We start from the raw sequence: 7,185 nt of genomic DNA on the forward strand, positions 1-7,185 counted from the left end.
TATATATAAACAAAATAAGAGAAAAAGCCAATGATTATAATGAATAGATGCTACATGGAATTGAAATAATTAGTAATTTGAGAAATGTACTTATTTCACCCTATAACCAGATATATCCAATAATAGAATCAGACTTTAGATATATATCAGTTTATGCAAAGATACTAATCATTCATCAATATGTGAAAAATAAAATTAAGAATATTTTATTGTAAAAACATTACTTTCATTTTCTGTCTGAAATGAATTGTATTACTAGATTAGTATCTTTCTTTTATTGTTTCTTAGAATTATTTTTGATTTTTTTTCTAATGAACATCTGCAATTGTTTGTGTGAACTTAGCCTGTGGCCTTAGTTATTGACTTATACAAATTTCTTTTATGATATTTCATGATGCTAAATAATATCAAATAACTTGATAAAACTCAGTTTGAAGCTAAAACTTAATCTGATTTTGCCTCAGATTCTAACAAATTTTTTTTAAAAATAAGAAATAACAGTTGGAATTAAGGCATTCGTTGTTGGAAAGCAAGTGTAATGATATCAAAAGACAGCTTAAATTGTTTAATGACATCACCCTGTCTTTTAGCTGAGGTTTTAATTGTTTGAAAACTCTAATGGATTCTCTCAGTGGTTGTATTTTCCTTTAGTAAAATGTTTGTATAATCCAGCTTTTATTGTTCCACTTAACACCTTACAGTTTTATTACTCTAGTACAGAACTTTTATTCAGATAGACAATAGCTGCTGTTGTTAAAATGTTTTACCTCTTCTGAGATGTGTATTATTCAATTTCCAATCTTACTGTTTGTTTTTTTTAATTAATTTATTGGATTTATATCATAAACTGAATACAACTAGTTTAATACTAATTTGAGAGGTTTCTTATTGCTAAATAGCAAATGTCATATTGTTGTTGCTACTGCTGTTGTGTAAACTAGAGATCATATGGATTCAGTAGCTATTGACATCATGGATAAATCTACTTAAGTCTATAAACAAACAAGAACAAAAAACTAGAAATGTCAGATATTAAAACTTCCATTCTGCATTTTATTCTTCTCTCTATTTTTCTATTAATGAATTACTCAGATTTATTTGCATCTTTATATATGTCATTTCATTTATGTTCATGAGTTTTTATTTAAGTAGGTATCTGCTCCTCTTTGATAATAATCTGTCTGTATGACTTAAATAAAATCTGTTTAGATTTATTTGTTCAATTTGAGAAAGAAAAAATTGCTGTTTCTAATATCATTGTTCTTTTTATTTCCCTTTCTCCCTCTCTCTCACCAACCTTAATTATAAATAATATTCTTAGAATAATCCTGTTAAAATCAAATGATTTTATTATATATTTTACCACATCACCAAATCCTACTGGTTGGTTGGCTGGCTTGTTGGTTGACTGAATTGATTGACTGATGATAGTTTCCTGTAGTTATTAATAGAGTTTAGTGTAGTCATCTCTTTCACTCAGAGTGTTATGTTGCTTGATCAACACCACCTAATATGTGGTACCATCGTTCTTCCTGTAAACATCTCACTGTTACACATCTACTAAACTATACTCAGTTGCTTTACTTGTAGTTGTCTTCTAGTATTCTAGTTATAGTCTTGTTTCATTTTATTTATATCACTTGTTACTATGACCGAATGCACTAATACTCACAATCTATGTAAACTGATAGAGCTGTCAAATGAGTTATAAGGAAATACCACTGCTATTTTGCCACTTATCTTGAAAAATGAAGAGGATTAATTGAAAGGAAAAAAAATCTATTTGTTATCTCTCACATGTCACAATGTTATTGTGTAACATTGAAAAAACACTATCTTCCATTGTCTGATGATCTACTTCACTGTAGAAGCAATAAACATGTGGATTACATGCCAGTTGTTGATGTTAAGTGCTACAACACAAGTCAGTTGGTTTATATAGGAATAGTAGTTACAGACTATGAAGGGCATTTTTTTACAGCTCACAACTGTTATTGAAGATATTTTTACAATGGATTCTGATATCATTGCTGATTGGAAAGGTCCTCTTCATGATCCTGACCGTATCAAATTATGTAGGATGGTAGGTAACTGTGCACAGCTACTCATTTCACTAATCATGTCTTACACAAAATGGTTATATAGAATTTGTTTTGGTTTTTTTTTCACATTTTCCCACACATGCCTTAACATACCTGCAGCTTTAGCACTTCCTGCTTTCAATTTTACCCGAGTCCTTTAACTGCCTTTTTTCTATTGAGACATTGTTGAGAGCCAAATTTGATACTTTACAAAACATGTTTAATAGTTCATAGTTTTAAGTTCAATTTTGCCTTTCGCCCTTCCAAATTCAATATTAGTAGTAGTAATATACTGTAGGTGATTCAATCAACCATATATCTCTCAACAAAAAAGGAAAAAAAAAAAAAAGATTTTTCATGAAAAGATAAATATATTCAGAACATTATTATGCCAATTTCTCACCTTTTTTATAGAGATTCATGTAAAGTTCTTTTATAGAATCTCTTTATTTTTCTTTGTTCCTTCCGTTTAAACTGGATCATCTGAAAAATATGTTTTTAAGTCAGTTGTACTATGTTTATTTATTCATATCAATGCAGATATTACAATTTTGTCACAATCATCATATTGTATTGAGGTCAGTTGATTAGTAGAATAATTAGTGTTGGAAGAAATGCTTTGCATATTTGTTCGGAATTTTCATGTCCTGAATGCAAATTTCACTGAGTTCAACTTTACCTTTCACCCTTTCGTAGTCAATGAAGTAAATATCAGTCAAGTATTGGAGTCAATGTAATCAATACCCTCTCATCAAAATTGCCGGCCTTGTGCCTAAATTAGAAACTATTATTAAAAGTAACAAACTGACACTTCAAATCCTATGGAGGTCATCTTTGCCTTGCCTCCTTTCCATATCAATAAAATAAAGTACCAGTCAGGAACTGAGGTTCATGTAATTGACTTCCCTTCTCTTCAAAATTGCTGGCTTTGTACTATAATAATAATAACAATAACATTCTCACCATCATCATTATTTATTATCATCATTATTATTAGTAGTAGTAGTAGGGAATCCATTCATTGTTAATAATGTGAGAGTATCTAGGACAAAAAAAAAAATCATGTGTCTTAACTACAGTTTGAATTTTCTTGGATAACTAGTAATATGAACATACTGCAGACAATATTAATTAACAGGGATCATATAATGATTTACCGAAGTCTCCTCACCCCATTCTGTGGATCATTCATCTTCATCTTAAGTAAATAAAATAAAAACTTAATTTTTATTGTCTTTTCTTTTTCCAGTTGATAGTTTGAACGTAAAGTTGATTTGTTTTTATATATGAATACCTATATACCATTTAAATAACTTTTTTTATTTACATAAATAATAATAATAATCTATAAATAACTAAATAATTCTCATATTCAGTATATTGATTAAATTGTTATTTTCACTAGTAATTTCTTACTTTGGGTGTATGTAAAAATGTCAAGTGGTGGGGGTGAATTTGATTGCACCCATCCTTAAAGCTAGATATTTTTATTGCTTTACTTCATTAGTTTTTGTGATGTGTATTTAGATAATTTATTTTTATTACTTTCATTTAGTCAAAATAATTTTTAATGTAACTTGTATATCAATTTCTCTAAAACATATATAAAAGTGATTTCGTCTTTTACGTTCTTCTCCTCTCTCTCTCTCTCTCTCTCTCTCTCTACTTTTCTGTCTGTCTGTCTTTCATATGCATTACTTCCACATTACAGATAAAATTTATATATACTACATAAATATCAATTTTCTAATCAAATTAGGTCAACCACTGCCTTTTTCCTTAATCAGTTTCCCAGGCAGCTACTGTTATTTCATCTCTTCCTTCTCCCCCTCACACTTCTCTTATCCCTGCTCTTTTCTTTTCTCCTCTCTCTTCACTTTCTGGTTTTGCTGCATTCTTGACATTGAAAAACAATATAATGCTGACAGAGTGAATGGGTGAGTGAGATAGTATTGCAGAGAAGCTGGTCAGAGGTGTGTTCATTGCTCTTTCTCCCCCCCCCCTCTCTCCTGGATTTATCAGGAGAGACATTGGGCCTTCTTTCTATGCCTGTTGCATTTCCTTAGTTAATCAAAAAATTCCTTTGTCTATTAGTGTGCCTTATTTTCATTATAGTTCAGTCACTTCATCATTATCATTATCTTGATTTTGTCAGACCTTCATAGCATACCAGGCAAAATGTTTAGCAGTATTTTGCCCGTTGCTATGTTCTGAGATCAAATTCTGCCGAGGTCAACTTTGCCTTTCATCCTTTTGGAGTTGATAAATTAAGTACTAATGAAACACTGGGGTCAATGTAATCGAATAGGACCCTCCTGCAAAATTTCAGGCCTTGTACCTTTAGTAGAAAGGATTATTATTATTCCTTTGTAACACAATGTAGGTAAAAATGCACTGGAGTCTTTAGTCATCTCAGTCACAACAAGGACCTCAGACAGATAATACTTTCCTTAAGATGTGCACTGTGTCCAATAAGGCTGCTTTTTGCAAGACATCAATCTTGCATGGGATTTCCAGTTGCCTTGAGAAGTCTTGAAGTTTCAATGGAATTGAGCCCAATGCGCTGATCACCACTGGTATCACTTTTACATTACCTTCTCGCATTTCATACAATCTTGCCATCATTACCACTTTCAATTCAGAGTACTTGGTGATTTTTTCAACCTCTTTTCTCACAACATTCATGTCATTTGGTTTGGCTACATCAATGATTTGTATTATCATCATCATCATCATCATTATTATTATTATTATTATCGTCATCATCGTCATCACCATCATCATCATTATTATTATTTGTCTTGGTTTAGCTTTAATTCATATGAGTTACACCCAAGTCTCAACCTGAGATGTTATGGGGCAACAAGATTTTGCATCTGGTGGCGGCGGTGGTCCTTTGTACTAAAGGCACAAGATCTGAAATTTTGGGTGAAGGGGCTAGTCAATTACAATGACCCCAGTGTTTCTCTGGTACTTAGTTTATCGACCTTGGCAGAATTTGAACTCAGGATGTAGTAACAAGCAAAATACTGCTAAGCATTTATTTTGTCCAGCAGGCTAGCAATTCTGCCAGCTCACTGCCTTAGTAATGGAACTCTAGTGTCATTGTGACATAAGTACAAGTTAAAAGAGTTTTGTTTACATAGATCTGCATGTGTCCAAGTGTTTAAATGTGTATGTATGATTTTGTCATAATAATGTATAAGAGTGTCAATGTTTAAGACAATATCCATTTGTAGACAACAGTTTAAGAATGTATAAAAAAATAACCAGGATTTATTTTAGTAGAAACTGAACTGTGTGCCTCTAGTCAGGGAGGAAAGGGCAGCTCCCCACCAACTTTTTTTTACTATTTACTCAGGGAAGGAAAGGACAACATACATCATTTGTTTTTCCTTTCTTGACTGCTGAGACCGGTACGTGGGAAAGGAAGCATTTACACACAAACTGGAGATATCACCTGAATGCTTACAGCGGAGTGAACTCCATCAAAGTTACCTGGGAGCCAGATCAGCGATCTCAGAACAAAATAAGCCAAAACGAACTATGCAAGGCATTTTGCCCTACATTCAAATAATTCTGCTAAATCACCAACCTAGATTTTAGTTAATTTTTTAGTTGTTCATTGATTGGTTTCAAACATCCAGCTGTGACACTTCTGGGGAAACACACACACACACAGAGTGAGAGAGAAAAAGAGCAGTTATGTAATTGAAGAGTCGAAAATTCACTGAAAATACAGTTACATTCACTTTCAATTTATTTTTTTGCTAGTATTATCTATATATATAAAAATATACTATAAATGTCAATAATATATCATCATATGATCTAGTCTCTAACATTATTCTATCTCTTTGTGTGTATATTTATAGCTTGTGTGTATGTGTGATTGTAATATAAATATGCATTTTCATCTAATAAAGAATATAACATACTTTATTTCTTGAAGTAGTGAGTACTTTCTATCTGTAAACTTTGTACTTAGGAACAAACACATAGGAATGTGCATGTGTTTAATGGGATTTTATACATACATACGTATATAAATTATTAAAATTTAAATAATAAGGGTGATAAATTAGATATTAATTTAATTAACACCAATTTAAAACCAGTGGCCTAGCATAAAGAAAATTCTGAAAATTCAGAAAAATTATATTACATATATATGAGATAGGGATGACCACTAAGTGGACATCTATTATACTAGAGATTGACCCTCTACGGTCAAACCACAAAAGAAAAGAATGTTCTCTAGGGAAATTTAGCACACACCAGAACATGAACGGGCAAGACAAATGAAAATATACAAAACAAAGAATTAATTGTAGACCAAGTTTCGCACATTAATGAATTAATGTAATTTTTTACTTACATAACCCATCCTAGGCTCATTAGTACAACCGTTCAATTCAATATAATTTGGGACTTTTGAAAATAACCCCAATGTAATCGGTAGAACTGTACACATATCTAATTTTATGTGGACAATTCGTGTATTGTTCTGCAAATTATATTGAATTGAACGGTCATACTGATGAGCCTCGGATGGGTTGTGTAAGTAAAAAATTACATTAATTCAATAATGTGCAAAACCTGGTCTATGATTAATTTTTTATTTTGTATATTTTCATTTGTCTTGCCCGTTCATGTTCTGGTGTGTGCTGAATTTCCCTAGAGAACATTCTTTTTTTTTTTTGTGGTTTGACCGTAGATGGTCTATCTCTAGTATAATGGATGTCCACTTAGTGGTCATCCCTTCTCATATGTACATACATATATATATAAATACATATTCTTTTGTTCTTTTCTTTTACTCTTTTACTTGTTTCAGTCATTTGACTGTGTCCATGCTGGAGCACCACCTTGAAAGGTTTTAGTCGAACAGATCAACCCCAGGACTTATTTTTTTAAAGTCTAGTACTTATTGTATCAGTCTCTTTTGCTGAACCATCATGTTATGAGAATATAAACACACCAACACTGGTTGTCAGAGGGTGATAGGGTGATAAACACAGATACAAACACACACAGACATATATATATATATATATATATATATATATATATATATATATATATACACACACACACACACACA

At 31.4% G+C, this 7,185-nt stretch overlaps 1 protein-coding gene across 6 annotated transcripts in view; it reads left to right on the plus strand.

Moving 5' to 3' along the window:
- Positions 1-7,185, plus strand: part of LOC106874706 (uncharacterized) — a 780,999-nt gene that overhangs the window by 618,614 nt on the left and 155,200 nt on the right. The gene's annotated exons all lie outside the window — the stretch shown is intronic.

The sequence above is a fragment of the Octopus bimaculoides genome, chromosome 4 (genome assembly GCF_001194135.2).
Source record: "Octopus bimaculoides isolate UCB-OBI-ISO-001 chromosome 4, ASM119413v2, whole genome shotgun sequence".
NCBI classification, from domain to species: domain Eukaryota; kingdom Metazoa; phylum Mollusca; class Cephalopoda; order Octopoda; family Octopodidae; genus Octopus; species Octopus bimaculoides.